We start from the raw sequence: 13,345 nt of genomic DNA on the forward strand, positions 1-13,345 counted from the left end.
TGATTTCTGGACAATAGTTAATTAATAAAGAATTAATCTATATATCAAAAGACCTTAATGGATCCACATCTCACACCGAAATATTCCCCCAGCTAAAGAGTTTACATATTGCTTACTTTTTCAGTCATCACTTGTTTCAAACGAGTAATTAAAGGAAAAGCAAAATTCTCAGGACCCACATATTAAATGGTATCTGTGTTTGTCTGATGTCAAGGATGTGTATTTCCTTGCATTTTAGGAGATAATGTTTTCATGCCAAATATCAGTATACTCAGTGGTAGCCATATAAATGTCTATAATTTCAGTTTTCTCTGTGTATTTCTAGTCTAGTTACCTCAAATGTAGATCCCCACATTAAACATTCTAAAACATTGTCCTCCAGCTTTATCAGTTGAAGAAGTGGTACTAAACTTTAAAATATAATGAAATAAGATGTTTTTAAAGGGGGATTTTTAGCACCACTTTTACAGAGCACTCTTGGTACAGGAATCAAAATTATTAGCTTTTTTTTTTTTGCTTGTTTTAAAAGACTTCTCACTTTTGGCTGATGGTTACATCTATAAATAGATTTCACACTCCATGTTCAGAGAAAGAAAAGCACACACAGCTCTCCTAACATTCAGATAAGAATCCCCTCACTCATCATCACAGAAGTCCAATATCTATCCCAGGACCTATTAAATTAACTACAAACTCTTTGCCGGACTGGAGTTCTCACCTAAAAAGCCTGTCTGTGAGGACGTTTTACTCATTTTACCTCATTATTCTACAGGATGTTCCTACATTCCAGAATGTACCCGAAAGGATTAAAACAGGTCCTTTCCTGTGATCCTGTGAATTAAGCATAATGACTGCTCTCAATGACAAAAGAGTGTCCCACATGAGGAGAGATGCGAGTGTAAGAACTCCTGCTCGGTAAAAGCTCCGGTTTAGGGACGTGCCATCATTTAGCCATAGGAAGGTCAACTTACTGTAGTTCAAAAACAGGAAAGGGGTTACTCACAGAGCCCAACTGAAGATGATAACAATCCAAGAGGCAATTGAGTCCAAGGGAGGCACGGACACCAAAGCTAAGCAGGGCTCTAAGAGAATAGCCAACACTGGAGGTCAGAAACCAGGTCATAGAGTAAGGGTATCAGGAGTGGGAGCAGCAGGCCATCAGCTCAGAGGATACCTTCTCCCCAGGTATGACACACCCCCACTGGTTCTTAAAGACCTGCCATGGCAGTGGTGCCTGGCAGGAAATATTCACGACAGATGAAAGCTTTTCCTTTTGAAGCTTTGATGCCTCTCCATAGCCTCGTACTACTCAGAATCATCCTGTGCTGCTGGAAGGCATGCAGCTAACAAGTGCAAATGGCACTTTCATCCATTTGTTTCTCAATTCTGGAATGGCAGCATTTTAAAAGAACATTCGAAATAGATCTTACAGTTACCTCAGAGAACGGGGACCCACTGGGTGCCAATATGTTGTTGTCACACACACTCATTAGTGCTGACTCCACCTCTCTGTATATCACCTTCCCCACAACCATGACTATCAGTCACTTCGCCAGGAACCAATAAGCAATATTACCCAAAGCTACCAAAAATTTAATTTTAAGTTCAAAATGGTTTCAGAGAGTGTCAAAATTGCTAATGCTGCAGGGCCTAAGCCAATGCTTCTCAAACTTTAATGTGCACACAAATCTCCTGAAGGATCTTATTAAAATTCTACAGTTCTAGGGTGATAACTGAGTGCTTGCATTTGTAACAAGCACTAAGGTGATGTCAAAAGCTGCGGATGAATGGATCACTCGTTGACTCCCTTGGTGACTCAGAACCCCTATAATAGTCGAATACTCTTGATGCTCCTTCAGATTAGAATTCAACCTAGAATCAAATCAAATTCTCCAAAACAGTGGTTCTCAAACTGAACTCCATGGGTTCTTGGAGTTCTGATCCCATGGTTCTAATTCCAGTTCCTCTGCTTACCCCCTGTGTAACCTAGCTGCTGAATCTCACTATGCCTCCATCTCCTCATCTTATACAATGAGTATAACATAAAACCTGTCTCATCAGGTCATTGTTGGAATTAATTGAGATGACTTAGATAACATGCATCCCACAGTTCTTAGCATGGTAATCTGATGACAAAGGTTAGTTGCCTTTAGAGGACCCCGAGATGAACTTCAGGGCACTCTGTGAAGACTTCAACATTATATCTAAAATATTTTGTGTGCTGAAGTTCATTTACCCTAGAGAGAGTCCATGTCTTACATTATATTCTCAATGGGATTCATAAACCCCGAAAGTTTAAGAACCATTAATTAAGAGTGACTGTGGAGCCCTGAGCTGCCCTGGTGTCCAAAATATGGATCTAAGGAAAAGGCACACTTTGACCTAGAACTGCCATGAGCCAAACCCCTCAGGTTTGGTGGGGGATAGGCTTAGGAGACTGGATAGTAGAGTAACTTTTTAATATTTTTTATTACTTAGTATCACTAACACTATAACCTTATTAGTAGATTTTTATCCATTGGGATAAAGTCCTCCTGGGAATTCATGTTCCAAGGACATAAAATGACATAGCATGAAAACTCTCAGGACATCAATGACCTCACATAGATGACACACTCAGTTTTTAAGCATCATCACCTGCGTGGTTAGCATGTCCTACTCAACAGACCCCCATAGGGTCAGTTCCATCACAGCATGTCACAGAACCGGGCACAACAGAAGGATGACAGTTTGGTATGGTTACCAAACATGTCTTGACTGTTTGTTAGGACAGAGTCAGCTGTGAGCAAGGTAGGCAGAAGAAACTTGTTCCTGAAGAACTTAAGCATTTACAGAAGCTAATGGCACATGTGAAAGAGAACAACAAAAAATAAGCTGGAGAAAATTCAAATAAATTCATGAACAATAATTAGAGCTGAGAGAACAGTGTGGACCAAAGCTGGGGTGAAGGAAAACAATACTTAAAATCTGTTTTATGAATCGTCTTGCTTACTGTTTAGTGGGCAAAAAGAAGCTGAGTTTCAGAAGAGGCACAAGAGAAATTTTTAAATGTATATATTATAGGCATGATGTGAAAGCATTGAATGAAGACTCAAAGTACTCCTTTTGTTGCTAAAACCAATTTAAAGCAATCCATATGACTACACAGGATATTACACCCTAACACCTACAAAGAGTCTTGATTTTTAAGATTGTGAAACAGACATATTAAGGTAACTATATACTCAAAATAGAAGCCCTTGAGCATTGAAAGAAAATATATTCATTTAATGTTGCTATGATATCTCAAGGTGAAAAAATGGTTTCAGATACACACCCCAAAACCCAAACCTGAGCTTGCTTTTAAATTATAACAGTAAATACTATGCCACAAAAGATCACTAAAAAAATGCACAAAATACAGCCATTTTTGTCAGTATTTCCATAGACCACAACATTCCTCTAGAATATGTGTGGACGGATACCATGAAAATAATTTCTCTCTCCAGTTATAAATACCCAACCTTTTTACAAGAATGACAAAGGAATCATTCTAGTAGCTGATGCAATTTATTAAATCAGATAATCTTCTAAATTTGTAATAATTCTTAAGTCACTGTATACACCATAATTTGAAAAGTTAACACTAAGTGTTAAGATTATATTCATTTTTTATAAGAAATTATCACACTAAATAAAACTATTTTATAAATTTTGGTATTGGCACTTTTTCTTCTTGATCATAATCTCTCATCTCCCAGTTAATTTTATATTTCATCTGGTTATAAAAAACATATCAGGGACTTCCCTGGCAGGCCAGTGGTTAAGACTTCACCTCTCAATACAGGGGATGCAGATTGGATCCCTGGTCTGGGAGCTAGGATCCCACATGACTCACGGCCAAAAAACCAAAACATAAAACAAGCAATATTGTAACATATTCAATAAATAAAGACTTTGAAAATGGCCCACATCAAAAAAAAAAAAATCTTAAAAGAAAAAAAAATATCGGGACTTCCCTGGCAGTCCCGTGGTTGAGTCCATGCTTCCAGTGCAGGGGGCATGGGTTCAATCCCTGGTCAGGAAACTATGATCTCACATAACCCACGGCACAGTGAAAAAAAAAAAAAAAACACACCACAGGGTTTCAAAAGATAGCTTGTTGCAAAATGAGATGAATATGGGATGTTTCAATTACACCAAATATAAGCTAAGACAAGTTTTTAACAGCATTAAAATAAAGAAGAAACTGTTTGACAAAATTTTGTTAAAGTGTTAAAGACATCTGGCTTGCATCCATATAAATCTGTACTGGATAAGTCTTGACGCATCCTACAGCTTATCCACTACACTCTCCCTTCTATCCTTTTCTGAGAAAGTCATCCCTGCCAACTGGCCACAGAAGAATAGCTGACCTTAAAGATGCTTTATTTTTCTTTCTTCAGATCTTTATTGGAGTGTAATTGCTTTACGATGTTGTGCCAGTTTCCACTGTACAAGAAAGTGAATCAGCTATATTTACACATATATTCCCACATCCCCTCCCTCTTGAGCCTCCCTCCCATCCTCCCTACCCCACCCCTCTAGGTCTTCACAAAGCAATGAGCTGATCTTTCTGTGCTATGCAGCAGCTTCCCACTAGCCTTCTATTTTACATTTGGTAGTCTATATATGTCAATGCTACTCTGTCACTTCATCCCAGCTTCCCCTCCACCCCCACCATGTCCTCATGTCTGTTCTCTATGTCTGTGTCTTTATCCTTGCCCTGCCACTAGGGTTCATCAGAACCATTTTTCTTTAGATTCCATATATATGCGTTAGCATACAGTATTTGTTTTTCTCTTTCTGACTTACTTCTCTCTGTATGACAGACTTATCCTTTAGAAGTCAAATATCTTTCTAATTCTTATAATGTGTAGAAAGATACTAAACCCCACTTTCTTCTGCTTGTCTGAGGGGTTTTCTGTTCTTTTGTTATAGAAGGCTTTTGAGCTAGCTAGGAAGAATAAATATTGGCTTACCCAGATTTATACTAATAAAATGACATGGATGGATATCAATGCAGATTTTCTGTCTGATATCAAGGAACACTCTTTAAAACTAGAAAATTAGTGACACTGGACTATGAGCTGATATAGCAGGAATCTCAACTTCCATTTGCTGTTCAAAGGAGATAGTCAAAGAGGCTGAGTCCACTTTCAAAGCATCATCTATATTAGGAAGACATTCTTTGCTGCAGCCCCACAAAAGGGCTAGAAATCAATGCTCCAGTGTTTCTGGAGCAATCCTTCCCTTTTCCTGTGAGGAAGAAAGGAAGGGAGCAAACATTGACAGAATTAAAGGGAAAAATAGCAACACAACAATAGTAGGAAATTTCAGTACCCCATATTCAGTTATGAATACGATAATCAGACAGAAGATCAATAAGGAAATAGAAGAGTTTAACAATACTGTAGAACAACACTATACAGAAATATATAGAACACTCCACACAACAACAGTTGAATACACATTCTTATTAAGTACTCATGCACTTTCTCCAAGATAAACAATGTTAGGTCACAAAACAAGTATTAACAAACTTCAGAAAATTGAAATCATACAAAGTACCTTCTCTGACCACAATGAAATTAAACTATAAGTGAAATTCATAAATATATGGAAATTTAACAATTTACTCTTAAACAACCTATAAATCAAAGAAGAATTTACAAGGGAATTTAGACAATATCTGGAGACAAATGAAAACAAAAACACAACTTACCAAAACTTAAAGGATACAGCAAAAGCAGTACAAAGAGCAAGGTTTATAGTAGTAAATGTTTACATTAAAAAAAGAAGAAAAGTCTCAAACAACCTCACTAGGGAAAAAAAGACCAAACCAAATCAAAGTTAGCAGAAGGAAAGAAATAAGAAAGATTTAGTAGAGATAAGCAAAATCAAGAGTAGGAAAACAATAGAAAAAAGTCAACAAAAGTAAGCTTTGGTTTTACAAAAAGATTAACAAAATTGACAAACCCTTAGCTAGACCAGGGGTTTAAGTCTACCTAACTAAACAACTAAAATTAGAATGGAAGAGTGAACATTACAAGTGATGTCCCGGGGGGGGAGGGGGGAAGAATTATAAGAGACTACTATGAGTAATTATACACCAACAAATTGGAGAACAGAGAAGAAATGGAAAATTCCTAGAAATACAATCTACCAAGACTGAATCATGAAACAAAAATCTGAATAGACCACAATGAGTAATTGAATCCATAATCAAAACCTCCCAACAAAGAAAAGCTTAGAATCAGATGGCTTTACCGGAGAATTCTAGCAAACAAAGAAATAATATTAGTTCTTCCCCAAATCTTCAAAAGAACTGAAGAGGAGGGAGCACTTCCAAACTCATTCTATGAGGCCACCATTATTTTGATACAAAAACCAGACAATGACACTGTTGTATTAGCACACTGAATTTAACAGTACATTAAAAGAATTATACACCATGCCCAAGTGAAATGCAGGGATGTTTTAACATATGAAAATCAATTATTGTACTACAGCAAATTAATAGAAGGGAAGACAAAACTATGTGATTATATCAAATAAGGTAGAAAAAGACATTTAACAAAATTTAACACCCTTTCCTGATAAAAACACAGAAAACTATTAAAAGAAAGAAAGCACTTCATCATAATATAAGCCATATATGAAAAGCCTACAGCTAACATCATACTCAGAAGTGAAATACTTAAAGCTTTTCCTCTAAGACCAGGAAAAGACAAAGATACCCACTCTCACCAATGCTATTCAACATACTACTAAAAATACTAGCCAGAGAAATTATACACAAAAAATAAAATAAAAGGCATCCAAATTTGAAAGGAAGAAGTAAAATTACCTCTGTTCACAGATGACATATTAGGTACAGATTACACACACATACAAACACACACGCACACACAAAACTGTTAAACCCAAGAAATAATTTCAGCAAAGTTGCAGAATACAAAGTCAACATACAAAATTTAGTTGCATTTTTATACACTAACAATGATCAATCTGAAAAAGAATTATGAAAATAATCTCATTTACAACAGCATCAAAAGGAGAATATAATTAGGAATAAACTTAACCAAGGAGGTGAAAGACTTGAGAATTGGAAACTTCAAAACACTGCTTAAAGATATCAAGGAAGATTGTATTTGTGTATAAATGGAAAGACATCCCATGCTCAAAGATTGGAATAGCATTAAAATGGCCATACTACCCAAAGAAACCTACAGTTGAATGCAATTCCTATCAAAATCCCAGTAGTAAACAAATATCCTAATTCATATGGACTCTCAAGTAGCCAAAACAATCTCAAAAAAGAAAAACAAAGTTGGAGGCCTCATACTTCCTGATTTCAAAACATACTACAAAGCAATAGTAATCAAAATGGTGTGCTACTGATATAAACACAGACATTTAGACCTATAAAACAGAAGAGAGAACCTAGAAAGAAACCCTTGCTTATATGGTCAAATGATTTTTGGCAAGGGTGCCAAAAACACACAAGGGGGGAAAGACAATCTCTTCAACAAATGGAATTGGGAAACTGGATATCCACTTGCAAAAGAACAAATATGGTCCCTTACCTTATACCATATACAAAAATTAACTCAAAATTAATTAAAGAACTAAATATCAGAAACTCTAAAACTCAAAGAAGAAAATGTAGGGGAAAATTTTCAAGACATTGCATTTGGCAATAATTTCTGGGATGTGACACTAAAAGCACATACAACAATGCAAAAATAAACAAATAGGACTACATCAATTTTAAAACTTCTATGCAGAAAAGGAAACAATCAACAGAGTGGCAAGGCAACCTATTGAAAAGAGGAAAAAAATTGAAAATTGTATATCTAATATGGGGTTAATATCCAAAATATCTGAGGAACTTCCACAACTCAACAAAAAAACACAAATAACTGATTTTTTAAGTGGGCAAAGGACTTGAATAGACAATTCTCCAATGAAGATACACAAATGGTCAATAAGCATATAGAAAGATGCTCAATGTCACTAAACTTAAGAGAAATGCAAATCAAGACCACAATGAGATATTATCTCATAACCATTAAGATGGCCATTATCAAAAGAACAGAAAATAAACAAGTGTTGGAGAGGCCACAGAGAAATTAGAACCCTGTGCACTCTTGGTGAGAATGAGAAACGGTGTAACCATTAGAGAAAATAGTGTAGCCATTACAGAAAATAGTACATAACTTCCTCAAAAAATTAAAAAGGAAATCACCACATGACCCAGCAGTTCTACTTCTGGGTATATATAATTCAAAGCATGATCTCGAAAATAAATCACACAATTCTTGTTCATAGCAGCATTATTCACAATAGCTAGGAGATGGAAGCAACCCAAATATCCACGGACAGATGAATGGATAGACAAAATGTGGTACATACAAGCAGTGAAATATTATGCAGGCTTAAAAGAAAGAAGGAGAGAAAGATGGCAGCGAAGTAGACGGACGTGGAGTGCATCCCTCTCAACAGATGCATTGGGAATGCACGGAAGGACACAGTAATTCCCACAGAGAACCAGCTGAACACCAGCAGATGGCCTTGGACACCAGAAAGGACCGTGGGGAGCCCGACATAGCCAGTAGGGAGGCATCTACGATGGCTCAAAGAGGGTGAAGCAGCGGAGCTGTGGCAGATGGGAGGGAGTGAGAAACATACGGAGGGTCCGCAGCGCAGCTCAGCGTTCCCGGACCGAGACATCGATCCGCGGCTGAACGGAGGGTCCGGGAGCGGGAGTGTGGGAACCGGAGAGCTGGTTCAGGGCGAGAAACATTGTTGCCGGTAGGGTGACGGACCGAGAGGACAGGAGGGAGGAGGTCCGCAGAGAGGAGTGCTCGTCCCTGAGAGCTGCCCGGCCATGATGGCAGCTGGAGGCTGCAGGCTCATGGGCGGGGGGGAGGAGCCGCGCGCTTAGCCTCTCTCTCTCTCTCTTTAGGTGCCTCTGCAACAGGCAGTGGAGAGACGCCCGCGGGCCAACTAAGGCGCTCAAGGATAACAAGCACCCTCAGGCGCTCCGGTGGGGCTAGATTAAAACCCCTTGCAACACCAGCAGCAGGGAGGCTGCCGAGAGAAAACAACAACAACAACAACAGCAACAACAAAAAAAACAAACCCGAGAGAGGCCCAACTCTAAGACTTTCTGTTTACGTCTGAGCCACCAGCGGCCCTCTGCATCAGGCACCTCCAAGCACAACTGAAACAACAGTGCGCCACTGCTCACTCACTCCCAAGAGAAGGAGCCACTATTGTACCCTCTCCCTCCCCACACACCGATGCTTACAGACGCACAATAAAGGAACCTCTGCTGGTCACAGAATAATGCAAAAAAACCCAAGGCCAGGAGAAGGACACTTACAGCTGAGATGCTAAGGAAACAGAAATAGTACTATCAATACCTATTGAACTGGTCCATTCTGGGATCAGTTCTGGATTTTTTTTTTCTTTTTCTCTCTCTCTCTCTTTTTTTTTTTCTTTATTAAATACGATCTTAGCCCTAATGGATCTACAAGTTTTATAACATAATATTTTAAAGATATTTTTTATTCTTTCTTTCTTTCTTTTTTTTTTTTTTTTTTGCCTTTTTATATACTTCTATATCTAGCTAAGTTTTTGGTAGTATGGACAATATATCTCTCATACTTTCCTTTCATCCCTATCTTTTATACATTTCTATTCCTTTCTTTTTATTTGCATATTTCCAACCACAATACACTCTTCTGTTCCCCTTTCTTCCAGCCTTTTTAAGTTTATTTTATCTTAACATACTTATAAGCAACACTATCGGTCTGCTCAGACTCCTTGCTCTATTCTCCAGATGACGCACTGTCTTGGTATTTAATATTAGGCTTTTGTCTTTATCTTAGTTCTTAGTACAGTTGTCTAATTACATTCTGAGAATCTCCATTCTCTCTGGTGGTACTCTGGCTCTTTTCTATATTTGATCCTAGCTTACAAAATCTCCCTGGATTAATGTTTGTATGTGTAAGGTGTTATTTGTTGTTTGTTTGCTTTTGCTTTTGTCTCTGATTTGTTCTGTTTCAGTTGTCAATCTCTGTTGGGTTTCTCTTTGAATATCTGATAGCACACTGGGGTTCTGTCAGGTCTTTCTAGAGCCTTATGTCCTAACGGATTCAGTAATTGTGTGTCTTACACATGTATGTGTTTCCTAGACTTAATATTCGTTTAATCCAATACTTGGACATTAGTCTGAGGCTTGGACAGTCTTCTATAAACATCTCTATCGCCAGGACAAGCAACCCCAAAAGTTTGGACAACCATGAGGAAACAAAGAAACACCATGCAGGCAAAGGAGCAGGAAAAAAACCCACAAGACCAAATAAATGAGGAGGAAATAGGAAAAATGCCTGAAAAAGAATTCAGAGTAATGATAGTAAAAATGATACAAAATCTTGATAACAAAATAGAGAAAGTACAAGAAACAGTTCATAAGAACTCAGAAAAACAAACAGCAATGGATAACAAAATAACTGAAATTAAAAATACTCTAGATGCTATAACCAGCAGAATGACTGAGGCAGAAGAACGAATAAGTGAGTTGGAAGATAGAATGGGGGAAATAAACGCCACAGAGCAGGAAAAAGAAAAAAGAATAAAAAGATTAGAAGACAGTCTCAGAGACCTCACTGATAACATTAAGCGTACCAACATTCGAATTATAGGCATCCCAGAAGAAGAAGAAAACAAGAAAGGGTCTGAGAAAATATTTGAAGAGGTTCTAGTGGAAAACTTCCCCAACATGGGAAAGGAAATAATGAACCAAGTCCAAGAAGCACAGAGAGTCCCATACAGAATAAACCCAAGGAGAAATACACCAAGACACATATTAATCAAACTAACGACAATTAAACACAACGAAAAAATATGAAAAGCAGCAAGAGAAAAGCAACAAACAACATATAAGGGAAAACCCATAAGGATAACAGCTGACCTTTCTACAGAAACTCTGCAGGCCAGAAGGGAATGGCAGGATATCCTGAAAGTCCTGAAAGAGAGAAACCTACAGCCAAGAATACTCTACCCAGCAAGAATCTCATTCAGATTTGAGGGAGAAATCAAAAGCTTTACAGACAAGCAAAAGTTCAGAGAATTCAGCACCAACAAACCAGCCTTACAACAAGTGCTAAAGGAACTTCTCTAAGTAGGACACACAAGAAAAGGAAAACACCTACAAATACAAACCCAAAACAATTCAGAAAATGGTCATTGGAACACACATGTCAATAATCACCTTAAATGTCAATGGATTAAATGCTCCAACCAAAAGACACAGACTGGCTGAATGGATACAAAAACAAGAACCTTCTATATGCTGCCTACAAGAAACCCACTTCAGACCAAGGGATACATATAGACTGAAAGGAAAGGGATGGAAAAAGATATTCCATGCAAATGGAAGTTAAAAGAACACTGGAGTAGCAATACTCATATCAGACAAATTAGACTTGAAAGTAAAGACTATTACAAGAGACAAGGAAGGGCACTACATAATGATCAAGGGATCCATCCAAGAAGAACATATCACAATGGTAAATATCTATGCCCCCAATATAGGAGCACCTCAATACATAAGGCAAATGCTAACAGCTATAAAAGGGGACATTGACAGGAACACAATAATAGTGGGAGACTTGAACACCCCACTTACATCAATGGACAGATCATTCAAACAGAAAATAAATAAAGACACACAAGCTTTAAATGACACATTAGACCATCTCGACTTCATTGATATTTATAGGATATTCCATCCCAAAACGACAGACTACACTTTCTTCTCAAGTGCTCACGGAATATTTTCCAGGATAGATCACATCTTGGGTCACAAATCAAACCTCAGCAAATTCAAGAAAATTGAAATCATATCAAGCATCTTCTCAGACCACAATGCCATGAGACTAGATATCAATTACAGGAAAAAAACTGCAAAAAATACAAACACATGGAGGCTAAACAATTCACTCTTAAACAACCAAGGAATCACTAAAGAAATCAAAGAGGAAATCAAAAAACATCTAGAAACAAATGACAACGAAAACACAACAACCCAAAACCTATGGGATGCAGCAAAAGCAGTTCTAAGAGGGAAGTTTATAGCAATACAGTCCTACCTTAAGAAACAAGAAAATTACCGAATAAACAACCTAAACTTACACCTAAAACAACTAGAGAAAGAAGAACAAAGAAACCCCAAAAGGAGCAGAAGGAAAGAAATCATAAAGATCAGAGCAGAAATAAATGAAAAAGAAAGGAAGGAAACCATAAGAAAAATAAATAAAACTAAAAGCTGGTTCTTTGAGAAGATTAACAAAATTTATAAACCATTAGCCAGACTCATCAAGAAAAAAAGGGAGAAGATGCAAATCAACAGAATTAGAAATGAAAAAGGAGAAGTAACAACGGACACCACAGAAATACAAAAGATCATGAGAGACGACTACAAGCAACTATATGCTAATCAATCGGATAACCTGGAAGAAATGGATACATTCTTAGAGAAATACAATCTTCCAAGACTGAACCAGGAAGAAATAGAAACCATGAACAAACCAATCTCAAGTACGGAAATTGAGGCAGTGATTAAAAATCTCCCAACACACAAAAGCCCAGGACCAGATGGGTTTACGGGTGAATTCTATCAAACATTTCGAGAAGAGTTAACACCTATCCTTCTCAAACTCTTCCAAAATATTGCAGGAGGTGGAACACTCCCAAACTCATTCTATGAGGCTACCATCACCCTGCCCAAAACCAGGCAAAGATGTCACAAAAAAAGAAAACTACAGACCAATATCACTGATGAATATAGATGCAAAAATCCTCAACAAAATACTAGCTAACAGACTCCAACAGCACATTAAAAACATCATACACCATGATCAAGTGGGGTTTATCCCTGGGATTCAAGGATTCTTCAATATACGCAAATCAATCAACGTGATACATCATATCAACAAATTGAAGGATAAAAACCATATGATCATTTCAATAGATGCAGAAAAAGCTTTTGACAAAGTTCAACATCCATTTATGATAAAAGCTCTCCAGAAAATGGGCATGGAAGGAAATTACCTCAACATAATAAAAGCCATATATGAAAAACCAAAGCCAACATCATTCTCAATGGGGAAAAACTGGAAGAATTCCCTCTAAGAACAGGAACAAGACAAGGGTGCCCACTCTCACCACGATTATTCAACATAGTTTTGGAAGTTTTAGCCACAGCAATCAGAGAAGAAAAAGAAATCAAAGGAATCCAAATTGGAAAAGAAGA

This window comes from Hippopotamus amphibius, chromosome 1, assembly GCF_030028045.1.
Source record: "Hippopotamus amphibius kiboko isolate mHipAmp2 chromosome 1, mHipAmp2.hap2, whole genome shotgun sequence".
In the NCBI taxonomy this organism is placed as follows: domain Eukaryota; kingdom Metazoa; phylum Chordata; class Mammalia; order Artiodactyla; family Hippopotamidae; genus Hippopotamus; species Hippopotamus amphibius.